We start from the raw sequence: 17,028 nt of genomic DNA on the forward strand, positions 1-17,028 counted from the left end.
ATCAAGTCCCAGGTTCAACTCCCTGCTCCTCGAGGAGCCTGAGTCTCCCTCTGCCCCTACCCCCCTGCTCGTTCTCTCTCTTCCTCCCAAATAAATAAATAATATCTTCTAAAAAACTAAAAAGTTGCTTCACTATCAGATAAGCATGAAAAACACTGGAACACTGCATGCTCTTTCTAAGACATTCCCTGGGAACGTCGATACACTAAAGGTTCTCCGAAGTGCTGCGGTTAAAAGGGAAAAAGCAGACAATTGGTTTGTGTTTAACTCAGCATTTCTGAGCTTGTTTGCTCTCGGAGCCTTATTTCTGAGGAGCCCTTATTAAGATCAAGCTTGAAGCCTGCACATTTCGCCAGCCTGCATGCAGGTCTTGGGCTGTCTTATGGGGGCAGCCCACGGACCACCCCGGTTCCAGAGCCCTGTGTTTCTCTTTTGTTCAATCATTTCGTTCACCTATGCCACATGCCTTCTTTTTATTTTTTTAAAGAGTTTATTTATTTGACAGAGAAAGAATGAGCAGGGAGCCGGGGAGAGGGAGAAACAGACTCCCCACTGAGCAAGAAGCCCAAAGCAGGACTCGATCCCAGGACCTGGGGATCATGACCAGGCTTAACTGACTGAGCCCCCCAGGTGCCCCCACCTTGACTACACACTGGCATTATGGGACATAAAGACGCGACTTTGGCTTTAAGAATCTTGTTAGACTGACAGGGGAGACAGGACAGTGTGACCTGGTGAAGTTCAAGGACCTGGGGAGCCCCAGTGGACAGCACCTACCTGCTATGGGAGCCAGGGGTGGGGGCACCTCCTGGACAGGAAGTGGGCTCAGTTTTCAGGTGAAGGACGTTGGGTGGTCAGGTCAGGGTTTCAGGAAAACGTGTGCATCCCTGGAAAAGCGAGGCGTTGGTTATCTAGACTCTAGGGACACCTCTTGGATGATCTGATTCCATTCTAATCAGGCTATTTTACAACTCTGCAAGTTGTAGATAAGTAATGCAAAACCATTCTTATCTACAGACCTGCCGACTCCGAATTGTCCTGCAGAACGCCAGCGGACCTCCCCCTCCCCTCCCCGCTTTTGCCTTCATTTGCACATTCCTGATCAATAAATGCCTCTGTTCTTCAGATTCTCTTGTGGACTGGTGAGACCGTGTGCCTGGTTCCCTCACTGATTTAGGGGTTTAATAAACTTTCTTTTTTTTTTTTAAGATTTCATTTATTTGACACAGGGAGAGAGGGACACAGAGAGAGAGAGAGAGAGCGCACAAGCAGGGGGAGCTGCAGAGACAGAAGGAAAAGCAGGCTCCCCGCTGAGCAGGCAGCCCAACATGGGGCTCCCTCCAGGACCCTGGGACCCTGGGATCATAACTGGAGCCGAAGGTGGACACTTATTAACCAACTGAGTCCCCCAGGCGCCCCGGAGTTTCATCAACTTTACCACATGTTCATTCCTAAATGACAGTCATGATTCCACCTCGTAAGAGGATAACAGTCAGGGGCGCCTGGGTGGCTCAGTTGTTAAGCGGCTGCCTTCAGCTCAGGTCATCATCTTAGGGTCCTGGGATGGAGCCCCGCATCGGGCTCTCTGCTCATTGGGAAGCCTGCTTCTCCCTCTCCCACTCCCTCTGCTTGTGTTCCCTCTCTCGCTGTCTCTGTCAAATAAATAAATAAAATCTTAAAAAAAAAAAGAGGGGCGCCTGGGTGGCTCAGTGGGTTAAAGCCTCTGCCTTCAGCTCAGGTCATGATCCCAGGGTCCTGGGATCGAGCCCCGCATCGGGCTCTCTGCTCAGCATGGAGCCTGTTTCCTCCTCTCTCTCTCTCTGCCTGCTTCTCTGCCTACTTGTGATCTCTGTCTGTCAAATAAATAAATAAAATCTTTAAAAAAAAAAGAAAAAGAAAAAGAAAAAAGAAAAAAAAAAGAGGAAGACAGTAAGGCTCCTGGGCATAGACGAAGACCTGGCTTTGCTCTCGGCAGCAGGCCATGCGGAACAGGTGCCCTGCGTCCTTGTCACAGTGGACCACCAGGAGCTGCCGAGATGGGCTCAGTGTTCAGGCCCCACTCGCAAAGGGTGGAGGCAGGGGGTGAGATGAAAGGCGTGGGGCTTTGGCTGTCAGGTGACGTGGGCATCCACGGGGGGCTGCTGCACTTGGTGTTACCTTGACTGGTGTGTCTGCAAGGGAGCTAGCACATCTCTGATGCTGCTGCCGAGGCCGGTGAGAAGCCCTGAGGGAGCCCCTCTGCTCCCCAAGATCTGCTTCCTTGTTGGGATTTGCACGACCACCTACCCGCCCAGCCCAGCTTTGTACCTTCCGCAGGTGGAGCTGGAGCCCAGCATGGGCCTCTGGCCCCAAACAAACAAACAAACAAAAAACAAAACCCCAACCAACCAACCCACCAGCCAAGCCCTGCAAAAGGTTGCCTGGTGGGGTTCCCGGACAGTCTCTGCGGGATCCACTCTGGGGAGCCTGCTGGCTCTGGAGGGAGTGTTTGCGTCCATCCCCTCAGGAGGGGCCCTCCTTGAACCCACACCCTCCTCATGGAAGGCCCAGCATCCACCCGTGGGGCCTTGAAGAGCCCTTGGAGGGTTTCTCCTACACAAGGGCAGAGGGACAGAGGACAAAGGCAGACCTTGGCGCCCTGTCTGGCTTAGCAAACGGCTGGAAGTAACCTGCGTGTCCAGCAGTGGGGGATCAGCGAGCCTGCGCACCCATTCAGTGGAGTCCCCGGAGCTCTTAAAAAGATGAGGTTCCTCGGAGTGTTCTCACACGGGAGGGGCAGCTCCTGTGCCCCACTGTGCAGGCACTGGCCCATCCCCCACCCCAGCCAGGCACCCCACGTCCTTCAGAGCGCCCCTGCTTGGTGTCGCTCTGGCCCTGGCTGGAGGAGTGAGGAGGAATATCGACGGCTGCGAGCCTGCTGGGCCACCAGCCCCGGCTGTGTGGCCTGGAGCGACCCCCACACCACTGTTGGCCTCAGTGTCCGCCTCTGGGCAGTGGAGACGACTTAATAACCTCCCCGGTGAGACGAGCACCTGGCCTGCAAAGCAGGTGTTCAGTAAAGGGGACTAGGACTTGAGTCCTGCCTAGTGGGAACTATGGGGCTGCAGAGCAGGGGCAGGGCCCAGAGTCGTCTGCTGCGGAGCCATGCCCTGCCTGTCACATGCTCCGTGTGAAGGTTACGGGCGTTGAGCTGTGGCTCCCCAGCCGCCCCCACAGCAGACGACGTGCCCCCGAGAGGAAGAGTTCATGCCGGTGTTTCTGAGGGAGGAGGCGCATCAGGGGACATGGCGGTTGACAGCCACAGCCCTCACCTTCGCCTGCCCTGAGATTCACGGGGCCGTGCCAGCGGTGGGGGCGACCTCAGTTCCCCCACTGGCGCCGCAGTCACTCCGTGAAGAGACTGGGTGATCTGGGGCAGCTCTGCGGGAGCTGGTGGACACTGCGGGGGCGGCGTCTCCAGAGGCTCTGGGGGACGTGGGGATCTGGGCTGGAAGTGGTGGGGGGCTGAGAAGGGAGCTCCCCCGGCTGTCCCAAATGCATGACCCCACGGCCCCCACAGACTTTTAGCTGGCTCCACAAAAACTAGACTTCCTTTCCAGCTAACTTTTTAGTCCTCTCCTTCCCTTACTGACTTGGGTGATTCTTTTCACTTCCCCCTCCTTCTTTACACTCTTTGTCATTCTTTTAAAAACCTTAAACATGCAAACTATGTTCTTTATTTCTTTCAAGGACCCTATGAGGAAGACTCTACTGTGTCCCTATTTTTCAGATGAGGAAACAGCCAAGTGAGGACAAGGGCCCTGCAGGTAAGAGGTGAAGGGCCAGACTCACCCGTGTACCTTCCTGCCTCCGGTTGCCGGGCCCTCGCAGGTCACTGGGTCGCAGGAATGAGCAGAGCCACGTTGGCCCTTGGGAAGCTCACAGCTGGTGGCAGGGGCCTGACCTGTGGGGTTGGGAGTATGTCAGGGAAGACTTCCAGAGGAGGAGACCTGGGATCTGGGGTGAGGGAAGGAGGCTGGGAAAGGGATTCCGGTGATGGAGAAAGCATGTGCAAAGGCCCAGTGGTGTGGGAAAGGGAGCTTAGGTCAGTGGGGCTAGGGTGAGGGTGCAAGTGGAAAAGGGCAAGAGTCAGGGTTCCGCTCAGAGGAGGTGAGAGTAGATGAGGGTGATGGAGTCAGATGGGGCTCAGGGGCCTCCAAGGCTGAATGGAGGCGAGCCTTGACCGGCAGGTGTGTCCCACACACTTGTCATGGCTGGGCTGAGCCCCCAGCTGCCTGGGTCCGGTGCCAGCTAGAATGAGCATCTGTTAGGATATCTGGGTGACTCAGTCAGTTAAGCATCTGCCTTCGGCTCAGGTCATGATCCCAGGGTCCTGGATTTGACAGATAAATAAATAAAATCTAAAAAAAAAAGAATGTTTATCTGTGTTATGGGCTTAGGATCCCACACCAGGGACAGGAAGACAAGCTCAAGGATTCTTCCAGGCAAGAGAGGCTGAATTCCTTGGGGAGTGGCTCCCCTTTTCATCTCTTCGCAGGATTCAGCTGCCTGGGTTGGGACCTTCAGAGACCCTGGGTCGTCACATTGCTTCCTGAAAACCTTATTCATACTAAAGTATGAATGGCTCCAATGAAAGGTAGCAGTGCTCGACTCTGGCTGTCTAGAATCATCTGATGTGCGTGCGCTTTTACAAAAGTAACACTTGCTTATTCTCAAAAAACCAAAATGAGTGATACAGGAAAGTGCGAAGGAAGCAGCAACCTGCACATCCCCATTAGAAAGCCAGCTTCCTGAGGGCAGGGTCGTGTGTGTTCTCTGCTGTCCTCCCAGCACCTAGAACTTCCTGGCACAGAGCGGCTGCTTAATACAGCCCACTGCCCAGGGTTCACACTGGGGGGATGTCATCTATACACAGAGAACTTTGGAGGGGTAAAGAGGGGCCGGTGGATGGACAGGTAAATAGGTCCAAATACTTTTAAAATGTTAAGAAAAAAAATGACGAGGGCGCCTGGGTGGCTCAGTGGTTTAAAGCCTCTGCCTTGGGGCGCCTGGGTGGCTCAGTGGGTTAAAGCCTCTGCCTTCGGCTCAGGTCATGATCCCGGGGTTCTGGGATCGAGCCCCACGTCGGGCTCTCTGCTCCGCAGGGAACCTGCTTTCTCCCCTCTCTCTCTCTGCCTGCCTCTCTGCCTACTTGTGATTTCTGTCAAATAAATAAAATCTTAAAAAAAAAAAAAAAATTAAAAAAAAAAAAAAAAGCCTCTGCCTTCAGTTCAGGTCATGATCTCGGGGTCCTGGGATCGGCCCCCACATCTGGCTCTCTGCTCAGCGGGGAGCCTGCTTCCTCCTCTCTCCCTGCCTGCCTCTCTGCCTACTTGTGATCTCTGTCTGTCAAATAAATAAAATAAAATCCTTTAAAAAAAAAAAAAGGAAAGAAAAAAGATGACGAAGTTCATCAAGAGACTGGAGGAAAACAGTCTCTTGGGCAATGCTTCACTTGGGCAAGTGCCCTCCTTCCTCGGGATGAAAAGGTGATCACCTGCCTTACCGGTCTTCACTCCATTCCTGACTACGAATCTACTATTTTCTCTTTGGCTCGGTTTCTAACACTTCGATTCTGCTCTGCAGCCACAGTTCTCCTAGTATCTCAGCTTAGTCCTGTATTTCAATGGATTCCATCCCCCTTTTTTTAAAAGCACATTTTGTCCCCAGGGTTTTGCATCAGGAGGTCATCTCCTGGTTATACCAGGAAAAGAGGAGAAAGACTTTGAAATGGCATCTCTGCCCCTGAAAACAGCCTACAGCGGGGAGGAGGTCCTGTAGTTAGGAACCTGTGCCCTTTGTCATTTTGGAGCAAGTCGAAGTTGTAGAAAACTTAGGGCAGTGCAAATGGTTCTTGTTCGGAGACATGAGGACAGGTTCCGTGCAGGGGAATGCTGCGGACGGCTGCCCCGTGGCTCGTCAGTTTCGTTCACAGACGCACATTCATTTCCGGACCCCTTAGCTGCCTGTTTGCATGTACTTGTTCTAATTATTTAACAAGTTAAATAAAGTTTTTGGCATGTGTTCATTTTATATTGTAGGAGAGTCATGATTTTACCCTTAAAAAAAAATGGTTCCTTTTAACTTTCAGCTAGGTTTTCATTGCTGAATAGTTGTGAGTGTGTTTTCAAAAGAAGGCTCAAGGGTGCTGTTTTCCCTGATCCTTTCCATGTTGTCTATAAATCTGAACCACCTCAGTGGGTGCAATATTCTTGGTTTTCCCCTTTCCACACAACTTTGAAGACTAAGCTCCCTTGTCTTCTGGAATTGAATGTTGCTGGGGAAAAATGAAAGGCCAGATTGATTTTTTTCTCCCCTTGTTCATGACTTGGGTTTTCCTCCCGGGTGCCTGAACGCTTGTTTTCTCTGTCCTTAAAGTTCAGTAACTCCGGACGCCTGGGTGGCTCAGTTGGTTAAGCAGCTGCCTTCGGCTCAGGTCATGATCCTAGAGTCCTGGGATCGAGTCTCACATCGGGCTCCTTGCTCGGCAGGGAGCCTGCTTCTCCCTCTGCCTCTGCCTGCCATTCTGTCTGCCTGTGCTCACACTTTCTCTCTCTCTGACAAATAAATAAAATCTTAAAAAAAAAAAAAAAGTTCAGTAACTCAGCGCAAGTCGGTATGTTCCTGAGGCCAGTTACCCTGAATCCAATCCCTCTTGTGCCTTCTCCATCTCTAACTATTCTTGGGCTTTAGCGGTTGGATCATCTACTTCAGGGAGCCAACCCCTCGCAGACTGGAGGTTCTGGGTTCCATCATGACCATCTTCTCTGAAAGGTGATTCCTTCACCTTTCTCTCTATGCTGTGGGTTTGCTTTTTAGATGTGCGTGCTATGCTGTGACTCAGTTTCTCAGATGTGCCGTGGTGCTACTTGGGTCCTCCTGTCTGCAAGCTCCCTCGGGGCATCCTGATGTGGTTTCTTGACTCTCTTCTTGGTGCTCTTCTAATATTGGGTTCGGATTCTCAAGAACTTTCCTCTGTCCTGGGGCTGCTGGTCTCAGGGAAGCTGCCTTTGATCCTGGGTGCCTGCTCCCTTTCAGCTTTCATGCCCTCATGTGATTTCCTTCCCCTTCCCGGCAGTTGGCAGGGTGGTCTGGCAAGTTCGTTTCATCTGTGTGGTTCCCTGAGCACGTCCTGTGGTCATCCTACTTGCAGCTGTAACACGGGAAGCAGCCTGCGTCCCTCCAGGACAGCTGTGAGGGCTGAGTGGTTTTCAGTTCCCTTTTCAGGAGCCCGAGGGTGTGGGGACAGAGTCCTCTATGGAGGCCGCCTGGCTGGAGGCTACGCGCCTTGTCTCTGCTGCCGTCCCCTACGCTCTCTGCACCCAGACCCCTGCTCTGCCCAGCTAGGATGGTGTCCTTGACCCCACCACGGGGCAGCCCGGGGTCCACGGAGGATCCTAGAGGCCACGGCTGGAGACTCTTCTTGGTTTGTTGGCCATTCTTTTCATAAACTATTTGTCCCGTTACTTGTCATGTGTACGGCATAGGGGAGCCTGATCTGTCCCCTTGCTCTGCCCCCCAAGGTCTGAGTTCCTCTCCTACACAGTGTCCAAAAAAATGCCAGTGTCCAGGTCCTGCTGTGCAGAGGCCCCGAAAGAGGCTGCTCCTGTGGGTCTGGTGGGACCTCTGCCTCCACCCGTTGTGGTGGGGGTGTCTAGATCTGGGGGCGAGAACTGCTGAGTCACCTACCAGGGTCATTTGCATTTTGGTCACATTAAAGGAAGAAAGCTCAGATTATGTGAAATCACGTGGCTCTGAACGGTTCAGTTTTGGAATGTCTAAGTGGGCGGGCAAATTGGATCATTCGCTCTATTGGTGAGGCCTTGGAGGCCCAGAAAGCAGAAGTGACTGCCCCAAGGTCATACAGCAAGCCCGCGACAGGCAGGTCTGAAGAACTGGAAATGCCAACCCCCGATGTGGGGCCTGGGGATCAGGGTAGCCCACCTCTGAGGGCAGGAAGGTCTTTGTCAGTGGGACGAGGAGGCCCCCCCTTCCCATCTCCTGGCCTAGCAGAGAGGAAGTGGTTATGGCCCTGGTCCTGGGGAACTGTGGTCATGACCTTCCTTGGGGGAGGGTGGCTGCCCCAGGAGGTCTGCTAGCAAATCCCAGCCCTCCTGGAAGGAGTGGCCTCGATTCCTCTCATGCCTGCCCCCACCACATCCCCCCACTGTCCTGACAGCTGTGCTTTCAGCGCAAGCCAAGGACCCTGGTGAGGACCTGGGGCCAGACGGCAGGTAGAGCGGGCCTGGTAAGGAAGCAGCAACGGAGAAGGCAGGGAATCTGGGATTAGTGCTGGAGAGGGCTTGGGTCAGGCCCTTCTGAGAGTCCCCTATCTGCCAGGGGAAGGGGGTGCAAGAGCAGTCAGGGCCCTAATTGGGCCGTGCAGCTTAGTGTTCTGACCAGGGGCTGGGCCAGGACCCTCAGGGTGGTTGGACGGAGCCGCTCAGTGTATCCTGGCTATCTGACAGCCCCTGGCTCTGTGCCTGCCGCACCCACCAGCCTGCTGGCGTCGGGCAGCCCAAGGAGAAGCCCGGGACCACCCCCTTACTCCTTCCGTGGCCCTCCGCGGCTCAGCTGGCTCAGGAAAACAACAGGACCTTCTCCACAGGGTTGGGGTGAGGATTAATTCCTGCAAAGGCACACAGGAAGCAAGGCTCTCGATAACGGAGCCACCGAGCCCAAAATAGATCCATTCCACAAGGTAACAAGAAATATTTCACTGGAGTTTTTGTGAGGTGATGGGGAAAAGGAATCTCACTGTTCGCCACAGAGCTGCAATTTAATTTCTCTCTGGGGACATTTCTGACTTTCTCTGCTAAATCCTGCCCCTCCTCCTCCTCTCCTGCCCCCCACCTATTCCCAGCGGCCCTTCTACCGTGCAGTCCCAGCGCTTTCACCAGGAGAGGGGGGCTGACGGTGGCCCCCCAACTCTGTCCCGGGGAGGGTGTGAATCATGACAATGGCTGCAGCTGGCGCCAGGCTCTGGCAAGTACACGGTGGGGACTCTTTGGGCCCCACCAGACACAGGAGGACCCGGGGAGGGAGTGCCAACTCTGGCCTCAAACTCAGGCGCCCAGGCCCCAGCTGCTTCCACAGCGGACTCCGAACACGTTCCACCCCCGACTCGTGGGCTTCCAGGCTTTTCTCGGCAACCCTGGGAGGAAGACGGGCCAGGCAGCCACTGCCAGTTCCTGCCCCAAGAAATTCCATTTTTCAGATGAGGAAGCAAGACCAGGAGAAGCCGACGAACACAGGCGCCGAACACCCCTCCACGTCTGAGGGTGCGGCTGCCCAGCCACCCCGCTGAGCACGGCAGCTGCTGGGTCTGTGAGGGGAGCAGGCCCGCCGCCTTCCGCAGGGCCCGTCGCCCGGAGACGGCCGCAGCCCACCTTGTTATTAGAGCCAACTGTCTCCACGCATTTTTGCCTGGGATTAAACTCCGTCTTTGCTCTCACCATTTTCCTCCCACTTTGGAGGAAGCCTGGATCTCAGGGAAGGTCAGGCGCGGCTGAGGGGTTGGCTGGGGGGAGGCCCTGTGTGTTCCCCGAGTGGCGTAGTGTCCAGGCAGGCTGGCGAGGTTGTCACCCTCTCTGAATCAGGTCTCTTGAACTGTCAGGCGTGCTGGCCCCTTGGACAACCTAATGAGAGTCGTGACCTCTTTCCCAGAAATCCGCGCAGACTCCCAAATAAAAACTTACAAGTTGGGAGTTGATACGTCCTCTGCCATCTCTCCTCAGGTTTCCCTGGGGCTCCTGGTCTAGATGAAGGCCCCCTACGTTACGGGGTGCTCTCTGCCAATCTTCAGAACCCCAGAATCTGGATGCTTATGATGCTTGGATGGCTGGGGGTGGCCATGCCTGAAGCAGGCATCTCTGGGACAGAACAATTTTATGAGAGGATTAGGCTGAGAATGGCTAGCCCCACTGATTGAGAATGAGGTCCACATAAGTCACCAGTCAACTCTGGCACAGAGAGGCCACATACAAGTAGATAGAGGAGGTCTTTGCTGGACTGAGAACCCCCCACACCCAGCGAGGGCCAGGCACCGGGCTGCACGCGCTCACGTGTTGTTCCATCTCCCTAAACACCAAAACCACCGGGTCACACTCTTCTGATCTCTCGGAGGCAAAGGAAAGTTCAGTTAAGTTACTCGAGGTCGTGCAATATATTGACCCAACCGGCAGCCTTTGACCTCAACTCCTCTGACCCAGGAAGCTGTGACAAGTCGTCCTTCCTGTGAGCTGGGGACATGCACCAGCCAGGGGAGGCTGGCCGTGCTCTGTTCTGAGACAACTCTGTCCCCAGCTCTGTTGGATCCTCTTGGGTCTGGGCAAAGAGAGCTGGCGCCAAGTAAACACCGAAATGGCGTTTCTGGAAAGCCTCTGTAACACACTGGCGCCCCGGCCCTCTTGTCTGAGAGTCCCCGATGGACCGTATCACGAAGTAGCGTGGCAGGGAGACAGAACTCCGCTCTCAGGCAAACTTGGCTGGTAATGTGATCCCAGTTGACCCCACAGGCTGGCAAGGCCTGGGAAACGTCAGCTTACACTCGTTCCCACCGTTTCCGAGGGGGTTTCCTTTGCCCCCGGTGCGCTCTGCACAGCGCCTACTGGGAATGGCAGGTCTGCGGCGGCTTCCTGGCTGTGGAGCCACAGGTGAAGGGGCACTTCGGCATAGGAAGGGGCTGCAGCGCCTGGCTCTCTCGTGACCCTGCAAAGGGCTCCCCCGAGCAAGGCTGACCCGCTGTTACCTTCTTAAATCCCCTCCGGATGGTTCTGCCCCACCTGACAGGCTCGCTCAGCATCGTAGATGGAGGGAGCTTCGTCATCGCCAGAGAGCAAGGGTGAAAGAGGAGAAGGCCCTGGCCAAGGCCCAGAACTCAAATTCGCAGCAGCCAGGTTTATATCCTCCCTGGGGACTGACACTCTCCTCTACCTGAGGCCAGGGGATCTCAAAAGGTGGGTTTGGGGGGAGGCTGGCGGCATCAGTGGCACGGGGGCGCTCGTCAGGACTGCAGACCTTCAGGCCCAGCCCCGATCTTCTGAAGCGGAAGCGCTTTGCGCCAGCCCGTAGCCATGCTGGAGCCGGGAGCCACCACCCTAGGCCTCTGCCTTCTCGGCTGCCCCGTGGAGCCCTACACAGGCGGGAAGGACTCAAGTTTGAATTCCTGCCCCTCCCCAGAACCTTCCCTACACGTCACGACTCCAGACACGTCGCAGAGAATAGGGAGCTGGAAACAGAGGCCGGTGATGGTGTGAATCTTCGCACATGGCAGAGGAAGCATCTCCAGATCAGTAAACGGGGAAATCCGCTCGCTCTCGGATAACCAGAAACATCCACGAACACACACGACAGTGGACCTAAGCGAGCAAGGCCAACTGAAGGGCAACTTGCACTCGTCTCCGTGAAGCTGGCAGGAGTGGTGAGGGAAGAAGCCTGGAGGGACGGCCTGCCACCTGGGCTGTGGGATTCTTCGGCAGACCCGAAGCCCCTGTCCCCAGCCTCCTACCTCGTCCTCCCATGAAGAGGGCGGTCTGGGCAGATGCCTGTACAGTGGCCCTCTTCATCCACCCATCCAACTGTCTACCTGTCACCCACCCATCCCCCACCCAACAAACGTCATTAGGCACCTGCTGTGTGCCAAGTTCTCCTGCCATAACCCCCCAGTCTGGGGGCAAAGCACAAAGCTAAGGCAAGGACTGTGGAGGGAATGGTGGGACTTATGGGATGGGGGTCCTTGCAGGCTGGCTGGGGTCCCCCTCCCATTCCCCCTGTGCAACACCCGCTCCTCGAGTGGGAGTTCCTGCTGGGCTCCCTAAGGTCCCCTAAGCAGGTGACCCAGCCCAGGGTGCTTGTCCCCTTGAAGTGAGGAGGGCAATCGGGGGGAGAAGGGTCACTTTCTTCTCAGAAGCGGGTTCCCGGGCTGGCCCTGTGATCCTCCCACCCTTCCCAGAAGGTGAGGAAAAGAGAGCCAGTGGGGTTGGAGGAGCCCTGGGACCCCTGGCCTGAGGGCTAGGTCCCCCTGGTCCAAGTCCAACCCCACTGGTGCCAGCTGGCCCGGTGGTGCCCTGGGAGGGGGTGGCCGCCCGTGGCCCCATTGCTCGTTCCTACCCCACAGCCCTTCTGGAGCAAAGCTAAACCCAAGGTGGCTGAGTGGCTGTGTCCTTGCTTTGTTTGATTATAAAAATGATACAGAGCTTGTTGTAAGTCAATCAGTTCAGCAAAGTAAAAGTGACCACAGTCCTGCCACTTTTACTGTTTTGGTCAGCAACCTTCACACACACACACACACACACACGCACGCACACACACACTCTCTCTCTCTCTCTCTCTCTCGTAGCCGTGCTGTTCTTGTAGCCTGCTTTTAAGAAAAGGAAAGCTGACGTTTACAAGCTGTATGGCCACCGAGCCCTTCCCCTGGGGCCTGGGGTTCCGGGGCGGGCGGTGGGGCAGCAGGGACTCACAGGGAGGTGGGGGCACCTCATGCTCCCCAGCAACCGCTGTGGGTGACTCCCCGGGCCCATGAGCAGTGCGTTCACCACATGCTCTTCCATAAAACATATCTTAGCACAGAGCTAGATTTTTCTTGTGCAGGGGTGTGTGTGGCCTTTGAGGGAACACTCGCCGAGCTTGTGGGAGGCGGCGTGGGCAACAGAGAGGACACAGGCGCACGCACATCCCTCACACCCTGCACAGTGGGGGAGATCCCGAGCCCAAGGGCCCCAAGTGCACCCTCCAGGCAACAGTGACCTCCTGCTGGGGAGCGGTAGGGACTGCTGGAATCACGCACACATGCGGCCATCTCTCTGGCGTGTCATCAGAGCATGTCAATAGCCCCTGCCCATTTCCCCGCCTTGGCTGGTGGGATCGGTCTGCTCCTGTCACCTGTGACCCTGAAAGTTGCCACGGTCTCCCCCCATATGAGCAAAGGCCTACTGCCTGTCTGTGGGTGTCCAGCTCACCCGCTCTGGTCTTTCCTGACCCTGTGGTCAGTCATTTTTCTAATAACACTCACATCAGATCATCGCTCTCTCCTGCTTCAGCACCTTGGCTGGGATGGTGTGGACTGGTGTCTCTACCTCCCCCGGCCTGTCCTGAACCCCAGGGAGGCCCCCAACCCGCCGTGCTCTGTCACACCTCCAGCCCTCACCTTCACAGTTCCCTTTGGCCTGGGGTCTCCTCGTCTTGTTCTAAACTCTTCCTCATTTTTCAGGGCTTCAAATTCCCTTCTTGTGCCCCCAAAACTGGACTAGGCCTCCCTGGGGGCTCCCCCGGCACCCCACGTACTGCTCTGTTCTCCTCCTCCTGGGGCACGAGGGATTTTATCTCCCTCGCTGACTTAAGTTTGCCGATGGCTGGGGCCATGCCCGAGTCTCGGGATCTGGGCAGCACGGGTTTGTGGAGTAGGGGACCACAGCGGAGCCCATCGCCACCATGGCACACGGGGACCCGGGGTTTCCTTTATTGTGCGTTTGAGAAACGCAGGCTCAGAGAAGCCACGGAGCACGCAAAGGTCACTCACCTAGCGTGGCAGGCGCTGGTGGCTTTGGCTGGGTGCCGAGGAGCTGGCGGTGGCAGAGGGACTGCGGTCCCCATGCTTGCGGTGCACGTGCAGACAGTGAGTCGCAGCAGGGCTCGCGTGGGCGACTTCTCTCTGGCACTAACTGTTAAACCACAGCCGCCGCAGGCGTTCACGCTTCTGTCTTGAGGTTAGAAGGGTTACAGCCTCCCGAGGGTCACGAGAGGCGCGAGGCCCCTCACCGGGGAGGCCCAAGGGTGCTGGGTATGGGCAGCACTCCAGCCGGAGGGCTCGGTTTCCGAGACGCACTTCCTTCCTGGCTGGGGTTCAGTCTCATGGCTGCTCTTCAGACCCATTCTAAATCCGCGAAGGTCAGCTGGGTCAGGGTTCCCAGCTCACTGCCCTGCCTTCCACTCAAGGGTTCGCTGCTCTGGCTTCTGCCCCATGGAGGGAGTTCTCTCTGCAGGAGGCAAGGACCTGCATGCTCCGCTCTGACCCAGAGCTGGGCAAAGGGCCAGGGTCTGACCTTCGTGGGGCCTCAAGGCTCCTGGCAGGAACTGGGGACATGGGCCAGGACAAGCTGACGCCTGTGGCCTGTGTGTATGCCAGGCCCTGTGTGGGACCCAAAGGGATGGAGGCCCAGTGGGGTGAACTCCAGCATCCTGCGTAGCCCTAGGGGTCATCCGAGTCACCAATGGTCGCCAGAGGTCACCGAACCTTCTGTGGGATGGTGGAAGCTGCGAGGACACCAAGAAACCCAGCCTCAGGTCCCCATCCTGCTTGAGGGATGCCTCCCCTCTCCGGGGTTCTGTGGTCTCAAGTCTGGACTTCTGTCTACCCTCTTACCCTGTCCTCCCCCAACAACTAGGAGAATAAGGACCCAGCAGCCACCCCAACCATGGTGGGGTCTTGTTCGCTCTCCCCTCTCCTCCCACCGCAGAGAACACAGGTCTGGTGAGGAAAGCCAGTCTGGGGATGAGAACAGAATGAGTGCTTTCTGGAAAGCAGGCGCTTTCTCAAAGCCAGGGGCGCAGCAGCTCTAGCGGTGCTGCCCAGCTGCAGATGCTGAGGCCATGCCTCCCAGCAAGAGGGTCTGGTCAGGGCTGGATTCCCCTGAGCACGTCCCACCAGCTGGCTTGTCCAAACCATCTGTGAGGCCACGTCGGGGCTGTAGCAGCTGCACTGAGGGAGCAGTGGCCGCTGGAGGCTCCTGGGGACTCCACCCTGCCTTCACAATGGGCCCACAAGGCCATGGTCTCTCTGCCCAGATGTCTCTGCCAGGGTGGGAGCCCAAGGCTGGAGACCTACGAGACCCACCCGAGGATCAGTGGGCCTCAGGGGCTGGGAGCAGCTCCAAGTCACAGGAGAACAGTTTCTTAAGAAGAGCAAGGGGGCCTGGACCACAGCCTCTACTTCCTCTTCTGTTCTGGAGAAAAACCGCAGCTCAGCTGTACTGGCTGATAATTCTGCAGCCCTATCCCTGGGGCCTGCCCCCAGGGGTCTGTTGTTTCAGCAGGTAGTGGCAGGTGGCCCCTAGGGCTTTGGATGGAAAAAAGGGGTTGGGAGAGACTGGATTGTCCAGGGAAAAAGCAGGACCTGGATTCCTTACAGCCTATTGCCTAAACGGGAGCACTTGCAGGAATGCAAGGGAGCGCTCTGGATTACTACACCAGGATGGCAAATACAGACGGGGACTTGTCAGGGCAAACCAGGATGGACCTTACCCTACTTATCACCACTTCCTAGCTGTGTGGATTTGGGCAATTATATAACCTCTCTGAATTGTGGTTTCTGCATAAAAAAGGCTAATATGTGCCTGCCTCCTGGGGCTGTTGGGAGGGATTAAAGGAATGAATTAAATTATGTGAAAATTCCTGGAACAGTCCTTGGCAGAGAGTGGGTTTTGCAGGTCTGTCCTCTTTCTGTGAAGAAGTAGGGTCCCTGTCCTTAAAAGTAAGCAAGGACCTGTCAGCTTGTTGAAGTCCTCATGGTGGGAGAGGAGTCAGACTCCAATCCTTCCTGTGTCCTCCACAGGGCTGGTGGGGAAGGCAGGCGGTCGAGCCCCAGACCCCTCCCACGCTCCCCACCCCCAGGCCCTCCTCTACCTTGGGAGGGTGGGCCAGCGAAAGGTCCTAGGCTGGAACTCTGGTACACTCCTCTCGCACCTTCCTTCTGCGCCACGGTGATTTCTGTGCACGGAAGCCCCAGGAGGGCCCGGTGGCTTTGCTGTCACTGGCTCTCTCTGGCTGCCAGGGGCACACAAAAAAAGTCCTTGTGCTTCTGTTGTCCTGAGATTACCCCATGTGGATGCCGGGGCATTCTACCCCTAACCCCCGCCCCGCAACCCTCCAGCAGGGCCATCTGAGAAGGCTGGAGGCTGAAATGGAGGAGGCCACTTTTATTTTCTGTGCCTGTTCCTGGGGCCCGATGAACTGACCAGAGCCTGTTCCAACCCAGAATTTCTAAAAAGAGGTGGCTGTGGGGCCCTGCTCTGCCACTGGACCCTGTGCTGGCCTCAGGTTCCCGCTGTGAGGTGGGGTTGGGCTTTGGGTTAGAGTTAGGGTCAGAGCCAGCTCTGTCCCCCTCAGCACCCCACTCCTGTGGCTCCCTCTGCACCACCCTTCTCTGCCCCCTGGCCCTGGACGCCCCTGGAGATAGTGGTCTCCAGGATCTGGGCAGAAGAGGCCCCTCAGTAAAGGAACTACTGAGGTTGGAACCAGGAAATGATCCAATGTCTCTGGGCAGAGCCCCACCCGCTCCACCCCCCCCCCCCGTGCCCCCAAGTCGAAGCTGCCACATGTGGAAGGATGTGACCTCCTGCCAGATGCACTCATGCATCACTAACACTCCCAGGTGATCCTGTGCTGGGGACATTGTCCCAGCAGCCTCAGCCACAGGCTACTTTGTCCTGTGTCCTTTCCTCACCCAGACAAGTTTCTTCTGGCTACTTGAGTCAGAGCTTGCTGGGAAGATGGGTTCTGTGAAAATGTCAGCTCTGGAAGATATCTTGAGAGAATAGGGCACAGCACTCAGCAGACTCCCGTCCGGCCAGCCTCCTCCACTCAGTGTGGAGCCCAAAGCCCCAGGTGACAGACCCGGAAGCCAGAAGGTGGTGTGCAGCTAAGGGCTGCCCCTCACGGTGGGTGCAGGCTCCACGCAGCACTGAGCCGGTGGGCAGAATCCACAGGGCTTCCAGCCACATCCCACTGCGGGAACTTCCACCCGGGCAGGGCCTCCTGTGTTCCACTCTCCTGACTGAGGTCCAGAAGTGGGATGCCAAACAGGTCACCAAGGTTACTTACAGCTAAGAGGCGACAGGTCTCAAAAAACAAGGTACTAGAGCTCCAAAAAGAGGTGCTAAAATCCCACATTAAGATTCTCTGGTCCGGGGCGCCTGGGTGGCTCAGTGGGTTAAGCCGCTGCCTTCAGCTCAGGTCATGATCCCAGGGTCCTGGGATCGAGTCCCGCAT

General features: G+C 56.3%; 1 long non-coding RNA gene across 1 annotated transcript; it reads right to left on the bottom strand.

The window, feature by feature from the left end:
- Positions 1 to 783: 783 nt before the first annotated feature.
- LOC122893362 lies at positions 784 to 16,927 on the bottom strand. Its single transcript, XR_006381622.1, has 5 exons — positions 16,484 to 16,927; positions 15,664 to 15,804; positions 13,562 to 14,295; positions 3,832 to 3,943; positions 784 to 887 (listed from the first exon to the last, which is right to left on the bottom strand). It is a non-coding gene; the product is annotated as an uncharacterized LOC122893362 (long non-coding RNA).
- Positions 16,928 to 17,028: the final 101 nt, after the last annotated feature.

Source organism: Neovison vison, chromosome 13, assembly GCF_020171115.1.
Source record: "Neovison vison isolate M4711 chromosome 13, ASM_NN_V1, whole genome shotgun sequence".
NCBI classification, from domain to species: domain Eukaryota; kingdom Metazoa; phylum Chordata; class Mammalia; order Carnivora; family Mustelidae; genus Neogale; species Neogale vison.